Source organism: Rhinolophus sinicus, chromosome 16 (assembly GCF_057876585.1).
Source record: "Rhinolophus sinicus isolate RSI-liver-muscle chromosome 16, RSI-T2T, whole genome shotgun sequence".
Lineage (NCBI taxonomy): Eukaryota > Metazoa > Chordata > Mammalia > Chiroptera > Rhinolophidae > Rhinolophus > Rhinolophus sinicus.
In genome coordinates this window covers 26,509,904-26,528,864 of record NC_142516.1, presented here as the reverse complement: position 1 = coordinate 26,528,864, position 18,961 = coordinate 26,509,904, and the positions used below count along the sequence as shown (strand labels likewise).

General features: G+C 36.6%; 1 pseudogene; it reads right to left on the bottom strand.

Moving 5' to 3' along the window:
* Positions 1-16,271: 16,271 nt before the first annotated feature.
* Positions 16,272-18,509, bottom strand: LOC109446141 (zinc finger MYND domain-containing protein 11-like; annotated as a pseudogene).
* Positions 18,510-18,961: the final 452 nt, after the last annotated feature.

Genomic DNA, 18,961 nt, shown 5'->3' with positions numbered 1-18,961 from the left:
ATAGCAATTAGATAGAAATTGCTATTCAATGTCATATGCATACATATACATGTGCACATATGTTAACCAAAAACAAAACAAATTAAAAGTAAAATAATTAACATTAGGTAATTTGACTTTGCATTTTTCTCTGTAGGCTGATAGATCTTGAGGTCTTGATGGGAAAATGAGTCTATAAATTGCTAACATTTTGAAAGTCTTTTGTTAGTCAAGGTTGTAGTTTTCATTCCTTACTGAAATTACACCATACATTATGATTGCCAGTGATTGTATTTGGTTCATATTACAAGTGATGACAAAAGTCTCTTTTTTGATGCCTCCTCTATCTTCTGCCCATTAAATAATTCATTGAATCAATATGTATTACCTAAAAATTATAGGCTGCACATAATTTAAAAAAAATGTAGACAAACATTTCTTCTCCTAATTAAAAGTACAGCAAAACTAGCATGGTATGAAATTGAGTCAACGGTATTCTTACTGCCAGTCTTTGATTTATTGAAGCTTTTTACTATTTATGAAGCACCTGAGCTTCCCCAGTCTGTGCCAACTCCCACTCCTGTTCCCACCTCTCTAATATTCCTCCTCTACTATCTTTCTTACACATATCCTCAAATAGATAAAATATTTATTATAGATAAATTCAAATATTGGTTTAAACAAAAGCTAAATATTCTTGTAGCTGTAACACTGCATGTAACTTAGAACGAGCATCTCTATACCACTTAAAGAACTGGAAAATGACTTCCAGCTGGTTGGATACAGACATATTCCTATAGAAGTTACTTTCTGGGCAAAACTTGGAGTATAATGAGAAATTTGGAGCAAGTGAAAAGAAATTGAAAGTAGCTGGTAAGTAGAGAAGATGGTAGTTCAAGGGATTTTGTGACTTTTAATTTAAATAGTTCTATGAAGCAAACATCCAAAGTAACCAAGCCCAATTTCTTTTGAATTGCACTCCAGGAATAGAAAACTATAGGCCTGATAATAGTCCATATTACTTAGAGATAATTAAGAAATAGCTATTCTTTCCCATTCTAAGTTGATTAAAGTAGGGACATAGAATAGGAAAGGGCAAAACACGACCATTAAAAGTTCTTATCGTACTTATGCTTGTATTTTTTTTTTGCATCATAATCCATGGCAGCAGCTGTATTTAACTGCTTGCTATATATTCTAGTTAAATAAATTGTGCTTTCTTCAGAGCTAACTACTCATGGACATATTCTGATGACTCTGGGGTGAATTCACTCACTTCAGTGAACACAGTAATAAGCTACACTCTGCACTATGTTCTAGTGCAATTCATATACCAAGTACATGGCATTCCAAATCTTTGGAAGCAGCAAAATGCAGTCAATCAAATGCTATCCTCTAATTGGAAGATAACCTAAAAAAGTGAGGATTTGGGGGACTGTTTTATACAAATGCACACAAAATCACTGCATATATGTGCGTATGTATGTCTGTGTATATTTATATATATGTATATATGTGTGTATATATATATATACATATATATTTCCAAATATATATATATACCTAAATATATATATCTAAATGTATATATTTTATGTATATTAAATATAATGTGCTTGTAATGGCACAAGGCTTTTTAGTTGTGTACATTTTCAGCTTTACTAAGAATTAAAAGTAGACAAGATAGAATTTAGAATGCTTCCAGTGTTCGAGTTTTGTTAAGCCTGTGCAATAATGTGTTCAGGGTTTATGAAATATTTTTTGAGATGATCAAGCATCAGGTCTAGACCAACAATAGAAGATAACCCAAGATGGATGTGATATAATGGTAGAAAATGAGAAGAAAAATGGGTTAGTAAGGTCCAAGTAAGATTAGGAGTGAAAATAATAGGGTAGATAAAGCACCAAGAGATTCAATAGGATCAGAATTATTATTGAAGTTCAATATTTCAAAGATGGAACCATTTTAATTAATGTCAAGAATGGATGACCAAACTGAAGAGGACCTGAAGATCATTAGAGTTGAGGTCAATGATCAGGTCAGTGTATATACACATGGGCTTTGAAATCACTCAGAATATGACAGAATCAGGATGGATACACTGAATAAATCATGGTCGATACGTCTTCCAAGAATGTGGAGTGACCGTGAGAATTGTAAATATCAGGGACAAAGAGGAACCAGTAGTGCTCAATGAAATTTCAAGGAGCTGGGGTTTAAAAGAGGGTAGACTAGTAATTATAGCAAATAGGCTTAGGAAAAGAAGGGAATCCTATCTCATTTTCTCACTTGTAGGTCCATGGAGAGTGTGAGAATGGTTAAGTTTCAGTGGAGCTATCTCCTGGAAAATCTGGATGTTTCAGGGAGAGCCTGGTTTTAGTTAAGGTCAACAAACGAATAAATTAAAGAGGAACAAGGGTTCCAGAGTGTGCAGAATAAAGTAGGGATAATATTTAGCTGTGTGGGATGACAACAGGGGAGAGGAGAAATGTAGAGAGGAGTTTAGGAGGCCATTAGAGTTGATAGAAATTTAAAGAATTGGATTATTAATTGTCTTGCTACTTTAAACACATCTCTGAGAAAGAGTCAGTGTTGATGAAAATCGAGGCACAGGTGCCATCAGAAACCTGGTGAATCACTACTGGCAGCTAGGTGTGGATGGAAGGTGCCAACAGGCAGAGCTAGAACAGACTTGGGTGGCTAAAGCCTCTGTCCATAGGCACTGAAGCTGTTACAGGAACAGATGTCAAGAAGCCCGAGAAGTGGTAAGGAAAGTAAAATAATAACCTAGGCGGTGAAAAACCTTCTATACGTCACTATGCGTACATACACTACACAAATATACACAGGGGTACTATTTTATTTACAAATTGACTTTGAATTCCCTTATTACTTCATTAAATGTACATCTATACAACTTCACTTCAGTTATTTCATTTTCACATTGTAAAGGTAGAAAATGTTTAAAATCTCAGAGGCTGCATATCATGGTTAAAAACAATAAAAACTGGAAAAGTGAAAATATCCACGGGTGGTTGAATCCACATCACATAAAAACCCTGATTTGCTTGGACTTCTTTTTCCTGTTGAATGGGGTATGCTGTTTTCATTCTAGCTTTTGTGTGTAACCAACAAACTTCTAAAGTTGAATTAATACTCTGTGCACAAGAAGTTTTACTGCCTCTTTCAAATGAGGAACTGACCTGCCCTGACTTTTTAAATAGGGCAAAGTGATAATTGGTAGAGTGTGGTGGCAGGTTTACCCAGCTGGTCACCTGCGCAGATAACAGCTTTCCTATTAAAGTGAATCCATCCATGAAGGCCCTTTGGATGTGCTGCTTCTGCAGGGTGGGTGCTCTGCTGATGCATTCTGCTCAAACCCCAAATGAAGACACGCTTGGCTTATTTTTGATTCAAAGCAAGCAAGGGGGTAATAAGCAACTGCTTGTTCAATTGGAGCATATGCTTGCTGAGTTCTCATTCTCTTGTTGCTTTGGGACCAGACGCTGCCTCCTAGCCATTCCCAAACCTGGCCAATCTTTAGAATCATCTAGGGAGCTTTGAAAAATACCAGCTTCCAGGCTTCCCACTCAGAAATTCTGATTTATTATATGTTGGCGAGGGTATAGAAATCTGTGTTTTAAATAACCTCCAGATAAATATTTCAGGTTTGGGGATCACTGCTCTATATCAATGGTTCGCAGTCATGGTATGGGGTTGGGGTGGGGAGGAAAATTCTACATGAAATTCATATACATCCCCCACTCCCAAACCCTCTATTCCCAAATAAAAAACATGGCTCTAGACTACTTCTTAGATGTAGATATTTATCTACCTGATGAGCATGCTTTGGGATAGCACTGCATACAAAAAGTGTAAAATATTAAACAAAAAGTATAAAATATTAAATGGTAAAATGCTTGGCTCTTTGACAAGATACAGAACTGGGGCCACTGCCTTCCCTGTCACATACCCTCCTTAGGGTAAAGGCCTTATACACTTTCTGAGTTACTCTCAAGTCACATGCACTGTGCTTAAAGTTCAATTTTCTTTATCAGGAAATAACTCTAAGTACTTTAAGCTAAGATTAGTGCCTAATCTTACCCCAAAAGTAGAATAGTGCGTAAATCAGAGATTGACCATTTACCAGTAGGGCTGTCTGAGGGCAATATTCAGGGATGAGAGGTCTAGGGCTATGTTTAGAAGGTTCTTTAATAAGTGATTAGCTCAAGAGCATACTGGGCCCAGAGAGAGAACACAAGTTGCAGTGTGGTGATAAAATACATGTTCAAAATCTTGGAGTGAAGATAAAGAGTGGAGTGGCTGGGTTTCAGTCCAACAATTGGCAGAAATGAATTAAGCGCAAGAGAAAGTAACAAGATGGCCAGAAATGAACCAGGGTACCACAGAGTGAGGGCACTTGAAGAACTAAATCTACTTGTACATCTAACAGAGTTGTTTTTACAGTAGATTTCTTAGACTAGATGGAGGAGTCATAAATGACTGGACAGTACATTATAGATGATAAAGCGGCCTGCCGTGCACCTAATTATGTCATTCCTTTCCCCATTAAATGATCATATGGCGATATCAGGTATTCTCTGGATACTTGTTGTTTTTGTCTGTCTAGCATTGATCACCCTTCATTTAGCAACAGCATTCTGGTTTTCATTGAGGAATTACCCTCTTCCTGGAGATATTATGGTCTAACGGTTACTGTGATGGGCATGTTACCAGTTAGATCCAATGTTCAGGGAATGGCACATAGTACGTAATGAGAACAATCTATGTTCAATCTAATTTCAGTTGGTTTTCTCAGGGTTGTTGGAATCTTGCATTACAAGGTAGGAACAAAAGCCAGTGAAACATGGATTATGGGCAGAAACAGAACACACACACACACACACACACATTTATAAAGTTAATTGTTATCTGCTTCTAACCGGTACTCCTATCACAGAGTAAATTTTAGTTCCTATGAGTATTGAAAGGTAAATTTCGTCCTCCCCATAAAAATTAAGAGCTGGGTTTACAACCATTTGGACAATCAGTTGTCAGCAATATGGGCATTAGGCTCCAGCAACAACAAACAACGCTGTTCCTTTCATTCCCTGTTTTCTTAGAGCAATGAATTCACATAATGCCATTTTGACATTGTAGAGACAAGTCTATTAAAATATGAATTTATGGTTACTTTGTCTCTTATGTTGGTCCATTTAGCATAATAGTTGCAATTGACCTAGATAGCACAAAGTACATTTTATTTTAAGTATTTGAAATTAAAATAGATCGAACGATTTTCCTGTATATATCATTGCTGAAGTTTTGTTACACTCTGAATTAATACAAATAGCAGTAATAACACAACTGGATGCACCTGGCATGTGTTATTGGATTTATCCCAAGCCGCTTTTTAATAATTGAGCATTTCTATCCATGCAACTGAGTGTTCTTAATGTTTTAAAATCAGAGTGTTTTAAAAATCAAACTTGCAGCAATATAACCAAAAAAAGTAAGCAAGACAAGAGGTTTTTCCAGACTGTAAAATAAGAATTTGCTGCCTTTTTGAAGTGTGTTTTGTCACCATATATCAAAAGCCATGAAATGTGCATTGATCCAATAATTCTCCTTCTAAGTTTATTCTAAACATATAATTAAAAACGTGCATAAAGATTTAGCTAAATTTTGGTCATGAAAAAATTCTTTATATAGTGGAAAAAACTTTACATAGTGGAAAAAAGTGGAAATAAATATCTAATAATAGGACCTTGGAATTATAAACTACCATATATACAAACAATAACAATTTGGTAAATTTTAAATTAGCTCTTTATATATTTTTTATTTTACATTGAAATGCAAATATAGAAAACCACATAAAATATGTATAGCTTAATGAGTTATTGTGAGTTGAACACCCCTGTAAACCAGCACAGATTTCTCTCTTTTTTTTTTTAATTGAAGTTTATTAGGGTGACAATGGTTAGTAAAGTTACATAAGTTTCAAGTGTACAATTCTGTAATACATCATCCATATATCACATTGTGTGTTCACCACCCAGAATCAGTTCTCCTTCTATCACCATATACTTGTTCCTGTTTACCCTCATCTACTATTACACCCAATGAGGCAGGGTTCCCTCGTTGGTCAGTTATACCTTTATTTAGTCTTAGTTCTAAAAGAACTAAATGTCAGTCCTTATGTCATTATCTCTCTAGTCATTTTGATTATTTGAAGCTCTTTCTCTGGTAGCAGACTCCTCAGGAAGATCTCATAAGAAAAATGATATAGTTCTTATATGCCGATAACAATTTGCACCCTTTATGGAAAGTTAGTTTTGTTGGTTATAAATCCTTGGCTCACATTTTTTCCTTGAGCTTCTTAAATATGTTTCGCCATTTTTTCTGACATAAGACATTGTGTTGGCAGAAAAATCAGATGATAATTTATTTTTCTATCATAATATGTCACGGACTACTGTTTTTCCTAGATGCCCAAGGGAGTTTTCCTTTGTTTGTTTAAGACTGGGAATTTTCCTAGGAAATGTCTTGCTGTTCATCATTCTGGACTGATATTCTGAAGCACATGATATGCTCATCAAATTATTTTAATCTTCGAAATTCTTCTGAAATTGTATTTGCCGTTTCTTTGCATGAAATTGATTGTTTTTTTCCTTCAGGGACTCCTGTCTTAAATATTTGTCATTTTCTCTCAAACCAAGTCTATATCATTTTTCCTTTTTGATTTAAAGGATATCCTCTTTTTTACCTTCAATTTTTCTTAAATGAAAAAGATATTTATTCAGCCCTGTGGTTCTTCTTCTTTGAATGCATTTTCTGATTTTTTTCCTTTATTTCTAATTCCATCCTGAATTCTGATAATTTCTGAGATTTTTTTCCAATTCTGATTTCTGTTGCTCTTTCATCTGTTATATTATTTTCTTAATGTTATGAAAGAGAAGGTTACGTTTTGATCTACTCTCTAGTCATATCTTTTTTGGCCTGTAGGGAAGCTTTTGTGCTCCTTATATTTTTCTCATACTAACTTTGCATGGGATTTGGCCTTGATACTTTTCTCTTGTTCATTTTTATATGAATTTAGTTTTCTTGAACTGAATTTTTATGCAAATTTGGTTTACTTGAACATTATCCTGAGCCTGAGTTTGAGGGTAATGTTTCTAACTTCCCAGATCTTCCTTTTCTATTGTTTTTGTGAAATGTTCTACATTATGGAAATTTTGTAATTTTTCTGCTCAATTGTATTTCTAGTCCCAGTAGTTTTCTCCTTAGTATGTGCCTCTGTCTGTAGAGGGAACCCTGGTAAGTTGGACACTAAAGGAGTACAGGTGGGTTATGAGACTAAAGTGCCTCATGTTTTAATCTCTCTCTCTCTCTATCTCTCTCTCTTTCTCTCTCTGTGTCTCTCATTTGCCTACGATACATTTTTACTGTGCATAACAGAATTTTTAAATGCAAATGTATTGACTCTGGATGACGAACATACAATGCAATAGATACATGATATATATTATAGAATTGTACACTTGAAACTTATATAATTTTACTAATTAATGTTACCCAAATAAATGTAATAAAAATTTAAAAAAATAAATGCAAGCGCAGAGTAGTTTTGATAGCAAATCTCCAATCTTTCAGTTTCAGCAGATTTACTTTAATTCATAAAAGAGATATTAACCAAACCCCTACTATGTTCTTGTCATTTGGAATTTACCTGTAAACAAAACTATGGTACTTAAAAATCTATTGCAAAGTTCTTCACAATCATATCTAGCAGGTCTATTGAGCTAGGACCCATTCCAACAGAATGTTGTCTGACCAGTAAGTTTAAGTTTTTACATACAAGATGATCATTTGGTCATGTTGCTTTTATTTATCTAGTTTTCCCACAGTCCCTTCAGGCACATAATTATTCAGTACCCTTTGATGGCTTTTTCCTCATTTCAGACTCTTTTGAAATAGTCTCCTTCACTGTTATCTTCATTCTTCAGGTTCAGTTGATGTTTCTTATTTAAATTTGGGTTTAACTCCTTAAAGTTATTTAAGTTTTTTAAAGTTATTATATAACTTTATATAAGTTATATAAGTTTATATAAAGTTATTTAAGAAGTTATTAACTTCTTAAAGTTATTTGGGAAATAGTTTGCATAGAAGCAGATTATTTAAAGAAAGTTGCTTCATTTTTCTACAAGGAAACTTCATATTTCTTCATCAGTCTTAAACTCCAGCATTACTCCTCTTTCTAAATTGTTCTTTTTAATAGCCTTACATACTATTTGTCTAGAATCCAAATGATTAATTTTTGGTGAGTTATTTTAATCTGTAATATACTGGGTGAATTCTTATGCTCCAAAGTATGTTCCACAGAAATTTAATTTATTCTTCAAAATAAAACAATATTTTCTGTTTAAAGAATCAGATGTGCAGCTTATCTGAGCAATTTTAAAAGAGTACATGTAGCAAAGATGATCTTGTAAAACCAACATAAGGTTATGACTTATTCTTTGTGGTGAAAGTTCTTGTTCACAGATGAAAAAAGACTGGCAACTATGATAAATCACTTTGTCCACTTTGCATCTTGACTTTAAAACTGAAGAAAGATGAAAACAAACTTGGGTGTGGAAGATGCTCTGCTAGTTGACAATTTAAGAAATGAGAGATAGTTTTATGAAGCAAATAATATTGAACCTGGAAAAATATACAGTGGGCTAGAGTCCTTTAGGGATCAATTGGAAGGAAATAATGAGGCAATAATTTGTAATACCTAATAGTTAATACCTAATACCTAACTATCAGGTATTACAAATTAATTTTTAGTTGTTTATAGTGATATTGAAATCACAGAGATAAAACTTAAAACAATCAAGTGTAATTTTCCATACTGAAGAGCTAAAAGCTCTTTCTATAACCTTGGTATATCCAAAAATATTTCTTTTGTTGCATCTACCTGTAACAAATGTGAGCTTGTAGCCTAAAGCACTCATTTTTCTGGCTAACCCTGAAAACAAGGAATGTATTCCACTTACTTAAAATGTTTCTTTCCCTTGCCAAACTTGATTTTATAGAATGTATTTTTCTATATTTTTCTTATCATTTTTCTAACCAACAATAGACCATTTGCCTTGTGCCAACTTGTCCTTAGGACCAGTCATAGTGATTGTAACATATAAACTTTGTTAACTATAGTGAATCGAGTTTTCTCTTTTCTCAGTTGTTTTCTTGTGGTCTCCTATTAGGGCCATCAATATCAATCAGCTATTTATCTGTTGCTTGCCATTATGCTAGGCATATATAGAAAATCTATAATGAAATCTAAATCTGAAATAAAATAAAATAATAAAGAAATTCAACAGAAAGAAAATATCCAATTTAAAAAAAATTGGGAAAAGACTTAGACACTTCACCAAAGTAGGTGATACGGAAGGCTATTTAGCACATGAGAGAGTTCACTATCATCAGCCTTTATGGAAATGCAAGTTAAAACTATGCTATGATGTGACATACTACACATCTATTAAAATGGCTGAAATAAAAAGTACTGACAGTGTCAAGTTCTAGCAAGTTTGTAGAGCAAATGGAACTCACATCCATTGTTGGTGAGTATGCAAAAGGTATAGCCATTCTGGAAAACAATGGCATTTTCTTACAAAACTAAACATATACTGAGTATATGTCTCAGAAACTCTACTCCTAGATATTGACTATAGAAAAATAAAAACTACGTTCACACAAAAAAACCTTACTCAAATGTAACAGCTCCATTACTAATTTTCAAAGAATGAAAACAGTCCAAATGTGCTTCAATAGGTGAATCGATAAACTGTGGCCCATCTACACAATACTATGCACAATAAAAAGGAATGAAATATTGACACACACAACACTTTGGATGAATCTCAAAGACATTAGGCTATGTGAAAGAGACCAGTTTTGAAAGTTACATACTGTGTGATTCCGTTTATATAATATTTTGGAAAAGGCAGAATCACAGTAATAGAGAACAGATCCGTGGCTGCCACGGTTGGGAAGCTGGTGTGATTATAAAGGGAAGGTATGCGAGTGTTTCAGGCTTATAGAATTGTTCTGTATTCTGATTGTAGTGGTAGTTACATGGATATATACATGTATTCAAGTTCATAGAACTGTACATAAAATCTGTACATTAATTGTATAGTGATTTAAAAAAGAAACAAAGAATAAAACATGAACCCCTAGGTCTCAAGATATGAGGGTCAACTATTTCCTTTGAGTAAGTAAGAACCTTCCTAAAAGTGTCCTGTAACAATTTACCAGGGTAAGTTTATAAAGGCAAAAGGGAAACACCTAGACCTTCTGGGGATTTTTGGATGCCAACTCTTCATATCCTATTATTACTAGAGACCCGGAAGTCCTCTATGCTTCATGAGTCATGGCAGGACTCTATGGAGGTCAAAGGACAGTTTGGGTCCAGTTGTGTCTCCCAGAGTTGTGTGGGACAAAGGCCCACTTTGTGGTTATTGCCCCATTCTCAAAATAAGTAGTAGAAATATATGTACTTAGTAGTAACCACAGAAGTCATACACTGATTCTTGAATGATGGAGCGAGGGCTGTTTACAATATTATCGCCTTCAATGATCCTGATGTAACAAGGGCCAACTTCCTTGGGGCCCTTCAACCCCAGATTTATAACCTCAGCTACATGCTTTTGTGCCATATCTCTATTTGGTATATGACCTTATGGGAAATACTGAGAGAGAAGATCAAGTTCACCACATCTATGTTTCCTCCCCCGCCACCCCTACCCCACCCAGATCTTGGACCATTAGGTCCTCCTGAAGGTCATGGTTGCTCTCCCATGCAATGCCTTCAAAGAGCTGTTTTGTTGTTGGTAGTGGAAGTGGTGGTGATTTTTTTTTTTTTTTAATCCAACTCTTGTAACTGTTCCAGGAAGGATGGTTGAGGAGTTTTTAAATGCCAATAAATTTACTTTTCGTTACAAAAGAAAGGAGTAGCACATCTGTTCTCATCTGTTGATTAGCAGAAGCTGCTGTATGAGCATCACATGGATGCCCTAAATCCACTGAGCATTGGCTGGGCTGCCTCCTCACACTGTGACTGCCATCTCTCTAGCTCTGTAGGCTCTTTTGCCTCTTGCCAAAATTTGTCTGCAGGTTGCCAGTTTTGAGTGGGGCCAGAACAATAAAAATCTTACAGCAGTTCCAGGCTGTGCTATATCTGAATATATTAGAAAGACCTGTGGCAAACAGAGGTGGTGTATGGGGCTTCCAGCAATTACTAATAAGATCTCTAGGGTTTTGAAACAAGTCATGTCATCTGCAGATGATATACTCTCCATTTGAAAGCAGCTTCTGTAGATGGGACCACTAAATATTGAACACTTGCTAACATTCTGAAATAAGTCTTACTAATTCATTGATAATACAACTTACACACACTAGAGCATGTTTTTGCATTTCATGGTATAACAGAAATATGACATAGCACATCCAGAAGGTTCCAGGAAATGGCACAAGCAGACACAGCTTCCAATGATACCTGCTCCTCTTGCCTTAGTGTCTTTCCTTCAAACCCACATTTCAGGAGAAATTCCCTGAATGACAACGGGGACAAAAAAGTGATGAAATGGTATACTTTACAGGTACTACCAGAAGTTTCTGCTTTACATTCATGCTCAAGAAGTGCCCCAAAAGAGTTGATCCCTTGTGAGCATATCTTTGGACGTTACATGTGGTTGTCTACCTCACATGGAAAGAACTATTGCCTGAGGTGGCATTACCCTGCTTCATGGGCAGTTGCTAATGGTTTGGCTGTCTGTTGAGGAATTTGTAAAGATCAAGATAGGAAAATTGATGACAAGGAGGTTTTGAGGAGAAGTACGAAAATACACCTCTCAGATTAGGCATCTCTTTGACATACATAAATGCCACCAGCGTGCATTTATTCCTAGAGGAGACTCTTGTTTTAATTATGTATTTCTTTTTTCAATTACACTTGACATTCAATATCATTTTATATTAGTTTCAGCACAGTGGTTAGACATTTATATAATATATGCAGTGATCCCCCCGATTAGTCTAGTACCCACTGGGCACTGTACATAGTTGTTGCAGCATTACTGACTGTTGTCTCTATACCATATTTTATACCTCCATGACTAGTTTGTAACTATTAATTTGTGTTTCTTAATCCCTTCAGGTTTTCGCCGAGCTTCCCAACCCCTCTCCCTAGAGGAGACTCTTAATAACATTTTAAGTTGTTTTAGGATGTTAGCTTCTTTGCCCTGTCCCCACTCCCCCCTCTCAAGTCTTCTGATGCTTGCTCATTGAGTCTATACACCACTGTCTCAGAGAGGAAGGCGGTAGCAGCTGCTGCCATTGCCCTGCCAATAATGCCTCGGACTCTATCTTGTCGGTGTATTTAGATGACTTCAAACTGATGACATCTGCATGTGTGCCTAAACTTTTTTTTTTCCCTGGCCTTTCTTTCACACATGCATCAGACCAGAATTCTTTGGGAATTAAGACCACTAGGAGTAGACTTCAACCAATGACTGATAGGGACTGGTATGTAAATAAATGCCTTAGCTCCTTCATATTAAGATAGGTCTGTTCTAAGATGTGTGTTTTACACTTTTTCTCAGTTTCCTCTTGAATTAAGCTCCATTTGCCCATTGTGGTAGCTGGCTTCATAACTCACCCCTTATTAACTGTCTTTTTCTTTTTTTTCCCCCCTTTATCACTTCACCATTCCACTGCGAGATTTTCCGGCTTCTCTTAAATAAGCCACCTGTATTAGGACCATTTTACTAGTATCTCTTTTCAGTGGAAGCAGAGCTGCTTTTGGCTACTCCTACTTCTGAATGCCCAACTTTCCAACAACAGAGGTCAAGGCTAAATCTACAATGTCACCATTTCCTGCAGATTCCAGCAAGTTACCTCCCAAATGATGACTACATTAGACACTGCCCATCGTGGAAAGATGTTTTTACAGAGTAAAAACACGTTCCTGGTAGGCATTTGCTATTTAAACACAAAGCTCTTCTGCCAACACCATATGTAGGACTTTATAAAATGTGTTACCCACTGACATGGTATTCACACAATGTCTCTGACCAAGTGCATACTCTGGAATGAAGGCAGTAGCTTGCAACCATAGAATTCATTAGTCTTATTCCACTAATAAGAAGGAATCGCATTGATATTAGTGTGGAATGGGTTGTTTAAGACTTAGTTATAGCATCAGCAGGAAGATAATGTATCATGAAAGATAGTGATACTATCCCAAAAGGTTCAGTAATGTTTTACACTAGTGACCAGTTACTTCAGAGCCAGAATGCACAGGTTGGAGCCAAGGAATGAAAATATGGGTGACCATTCTAAATCAAGTGCTTAATAACCCACTGAAAGTTTTTGTTACCAGCCTCAACCAATCTTTCAGCACTGGTCAGTTTGAAGATCCTTGTGTCCAGGGGAGGAATTTTTCTACCAGTGGACATAGTCATGGTTTTACTTAACTAGAAGCTGAGAAGATCAGCGGTCATTTGGGGTCCTCATTCACCAATGCCTTAAAAAGACTCAGGATGATTGACTCTGATTCCCAAGTAGAAACATGGTTTGTGGTATACAATGAGGGCAAGGGAGGCTATTTCTAGCACACAGAGGATTCACTGGGACACCTTTTCATATTCTCTTGCTGAGTTTCCCTGGTGGATGGAAAACGAGAGCCAGGTACTGGGACAGGTTAACGATTCTATGGAACGGGCAGTAGAAGTAGGTAGTTGTGCTTGACCCTGGCTTCATGATCAGCTACTGAAGCAGGGACTAAAACACATTTGTTTTATGCTAGTTATTTTTTCTTCCTTCATAAATGTTTTCCACATTTCCTTATAGAAAGAGCATTGCTGGCAGCTAATATTTTTGGTTTCAGATGGGAATCTGACCAACTTGAAATGATCTCATTTTGATAGAGTAACTGATGAAACTTTTTGTGCCGCCCCCCTTTTGAGAATGCTAAATTTTATTTGAAAAAAGACAATAAATTAATCTTAGGGGCAGAAATAGTGATGACATGCTGGATATTGTCTGTTGTTTTCTTTAAACTACCCACACATTTGTCACTAATTTTTAAAAACTCTTCTGTACCCAGTTTGAGTATACACCTATTTCCTGCTTGGACCCTAATGGATACACTATTTGAAGTCACACTTTCAGAAGAAATAATATATGTGTATGAGGTCTGACAAATAAGTTCACGAACTCATCCTAGAAAAAGTGCTTCGTACATCATTGCTGAATATCACTACAGTCACCTTCGAAGTACTCCCCTTGGGAAGCTATGCATTGACTCCAGCACCTAGTCGACCCTTCAAAGCAATTTTGGAACTCTTTCTGGAATGGCCATCAGAGCTGTTGTCATATTACCTTTGATGTCCTGAATGTCATCAAAATGTCTTCCTTTCGATATTTCCTTTATCTTTGGATAAAGAAAGAAGTCATCAGGGCCAGATCAGGTGAGTAGGGAGGGTGTTCCAATACAATAATTTGTTTACTGGCTAAAAACTCCCTCATAGACAGTGCTGTCTGAGCTGGTGCATTGTTGTGATGCAAGAGCCATCAATTGTTGGCGAAAAGTTCAGGACTTTTTTGTCTTTTTCACGCAGCCTTTTCAGCACTTCCAAATAGTAAACTTGGTTAACTGTTTTCCAGTTGGTACAAATTCATAATGAATTCATCACTCTGATATCAAAAAATATTAGCAACATCATTGCAACAAAGCTTGCGAACTTAATTGTCACATCTCGTAAATCATGCAAAGTGTTAAACTCTCAGTGAGATACAATTTATTGTACTAGTTCAATATTTTTAAAAGTTTTAATTTTCAAAATTACTATTACCACAATTTTGGACCTCCCCACCTTTTCTATAGAAAATTATTTATCGGGTTATATCACAGATACTTTTTTTTAATGAGTTCTTTCTGTGTCATTTATCTTCTGCTACGTCACAGATATATTACTGGCAGATTTTATGAATTATATAGGTGCTCATAAAAGCATATAATTGAGTATTATACTTGGTAAGCACTAAATAAACATTTTGGCACAAATTACATTATCCTCAAAACATAATCAGAATGAGGCATATTTGCAGGAACGACCCTTGGAATAATGAACTTGACAGGTCCTCCCTTCAATGTAGAATGCTTTGGTTTTGAACAAAAACCCAGCCTAAGGAACATCTACATTGCTTAGAAACACTGACTAACAGACCTAGAGTGTCTTTGTCAAGTGATGTGAACATTTATAGCCTCCAGTAGTCATGAAGAAGTCTGAAAGACAGTGACTGTATTTAATCAGGAGACTTATTTAAATATTCAGGGTGAACACATAATGCAATGTATAGATGCTGTATTATAGAATTGTACACTTGAAACCTATGTAGTTTTGTTGACCATGGTCACTCCAATAAATAAAAATAAATACATATTCAGAGAGCGAATTAAGAGTATAGGGGGAACTTTGTATGGTTTGATGAGTTTCGTTATGTTTATTTAGTCATTTCTTTGTCTTCCAGGCCCTGGAGTGTGATAAAGACACCCAAGTACAATGAACCGTTCTCAGACCCCTTCAAATTTGGTTCTGTTTCATTTTGACATAATTCCACTAGTCTTTAAACTCTTCCTTACTTTCTGGAACAAAACTATATACTCAATTAGTATTATACTTTTCCTGTCTCAGACCTAGAATTGAATATTCTCCAAGGACTTTGTTCAGTAGGGAATGGTGCTAGTTGGATATGAATGCTTCTAGACCTTCAGTGAAAAAAATATGTAGTATATATATTCATGAATTCACACCCATATCTCCAATTCAAATCCAATATCACAGTTCCCTCCTCATTTTACATTTCTTAGTTTTTAAAACATTTCCCATCAAGGTAGTATGTTTTATTTCTGAAACAGTTCTGTAGTTCTTACATTCAGATTTATTTTAAGTGTTTATGTGTTAAACTCACTTGTATTCACCTGTTGTTTTTTTTAAAGATCTGTTGTCAAAGGTTAAAATCTCTGTAAAATCTAAACATGTTTTAAAATTTGCTGTAAATGCAACAGATTCTCAATTAAATTTTATTTAGAATAATACCCTCCACTGATGTTACCTTTACCCCCTGAAGACTCCAGAGGAACATTTACAAAAGATTCAAAGCACAGCGCAAACTTTCTTCACAAAAACTGTTCAAAGGCTGATGCAAAATGTGAAGCAAATTAAGAATTTTAGCTTCTTGGAAACAAAACCCATTGCATCTGAGAAGAGTAATCATTGGCGATTCTCCAGCAAGGGCCCATCTCATCTTTTCCAGTGGCAGGTGCGCTCTGCTCGGCGTGCCAGAGCTTCTGCGGGTACCTGATGGAGCAGCAGGAAGGGTCCCAGCAGAAGTGGTACAGGGCCACGTCCTCACGGTTGTAGCACCACTGCCTCTTGGTCTGAGAAATGAGCTGTTTGTGCTGCTCTGCAGCCTTCCTGACATCTTCCACAAACTCCTCTTTCCACGTGTCCTTTACTTGCTTGCATTGTCTGTGTGTCTCACCATGCACGTTTGCCATGGCTTTATTTACAGCTTGTCTTTTCTTCCATTTCAGAATGCAGCTTTTCCAGGGCTTCTAATACAATTCTTTCAGTTCTCGCTTGTGATCAGACTTTATTCGGACTTTCAAGTCATTGAAACTTTTGATGTACTTGTCGTGGCACAAGCGCTGACACTCCGTCACTGGCACTCTGGGTGCTCCCATGCAGCATCCTTGCTGAAGAGGCACTTCACTTCTTGGTCTGAGTTGACATGGAAATTTTTCCCATTGGCTTGAGGCATAGTAGGGATTTCCTGGCTGGAGCCGAGGGCTTCAGTTTCAGGCTCTGATTCTTCTTTTTTGGGTTCCACACTTTGATCACGTCATCCTTTCTTTGCTCTTGGTGCTTGAGTGACCTTTAGCTGCTGGTAGAGGAGATACTGTATTCCAGCTCGTCCTCCCTATGGTCCTCATTCTTAGACTTCCAAAATCTTCCTTTACGAAAGAAGTGTTCATGCAGTTCCAGTTCATCACAAGCCTTTTCCCAGCCCAGACTGCGCTTAACATGCAGCCGACGGACACTGACTATGACGTCCTGTATGTTTTCTGAAGGAATCCGAACCCTTTGGTGGTGGTGACCGGAGAAGAGGATGTCAACTTGATTGTCCTCTTTCTGTATGACTCTGGCTGGCCAGAATCTAAAACCTTTCATTTTAGCCCAAACCAGCTCATGACTAGGTACACAAGGAGAGCAGAACCAGTTGTCAGGATGAGCATTTGACAAATGGAAGCAATTCTTGCAAAGCTGTAGTTCACCCAGCTCATGACAGGTGGCTTTACACAGCACCCTTGCTATGTCAGCTCGCTCACTGTTTGTTCCACAGAAAATCACTGTGTTGTGGAGAAGTAGCTGAGCATCAGCTTTGAATGCTTTGTAACTTCGGGATTTCTTCATTCACTTTCTCCTGGATGGTGGGTCATTGACCACCGGCTGCACCAGCCTCCAGTATGTCGGGTGTTTGCTGTCCTCCTTTCCATCAAGTTCTATAGTCCTCTCCTTCATGCCAGAGACGATGAACCTCAAGTATTTGCTCAACTCCTGTTTGTTTGTAATTTTCTTCTTGATGCTCCTGTAAATTGGGTGCTGCCAGTAACTATTGCTGTCTCTAAGCCTGTGGTCATCAGACAAACACTTGGAATGATACACACAAAAACGCAGGTCATGTATGATTACCTCTCCATGCCAATGGCATTCATGGTTTTCTGTTTACCAATCCATCTCATCTCCTGGCAACCAATATCCCTTTTTGTTCAATCCCAGACTTTGAACCTTTGCAGCCCGCAGTGAGAGTTTCAACAGTAAGACTGTCTTTCACAGCTGAACTCAGCTGACAGGTGGTCTCTTTTGGATGCATACTGTGCATTTGAGACATAAACCTCAGAGAGATTGTGTGTTTGGTTCCAGACTACTGCAACAAAGCGAGTCAGAATGTTTTTGCTGGTGGAGGGTCTTGCCTTTCATTTGTAAAAAAAAAAAAAAAAATGCAACATTTTTGTACTACGGTCAATGTTGGCATTTGCTTCTGGTTCCATATAGGCGCTGCTCACATGGTGGTGTGTGTGCTGGGCGTCGCTCGCTGCCAGCCTCCCCTTACATTTCTTATTGATAATTCATTCTTCCTCAGTGGAAACCGAGGCTCCCAACAACAATACATTTACTGATTTGATTACTCCTAAAATACTCGTAAAACAACTTCAGAATTACTATAACAATACCACTATCCCCAACAACCTCCTGAGGCCTAAGAACTCTTTGAATTATTTTTGTCCTTAGAATATATTCCACTTAAGGTCCATAGCCAGAGTATATATGTGTGTTACTGTGTTGTGTTAGCTGGCTTAATAACTACGATGCTGTGTAGTGATTAATTTATTAACAGATAACTGATAAGCTTTTAAGTTTCTTTTTGTATTCTAAAAAATGGAGAGCTTATATTTTTAATCTTTTTGACTTAGTTGTAGCATTTGTGAAATATTAACATTTTCAGAATGAAAACTGTATAAAAGAATATATCACTACTCCTTATTCCTCCACCCTTTCCTCACTCATCCCCTACAGGTGACTATTTCCCTAAGTTTCTTATCCTTTATATGTTTCTTTTGTTTAAAAGAAATAAACAAATGGGCATATAGAACCTTTCCCTTTTTTCTTGCACAAAATCAGCACATTATTTATTACTCTGGGCTGCATTGATATTTATGTACCCTTTTTATTTTTAATGTTCTTATTATGTGATTTTTTTCATCTCCAGAAACTACCTTGTACCTTTGTTGATCCTATTTATATGTGTAATTATTTTATTCACTTCTGCTCTTCATCAGGAGATGTTGTGCTTGGA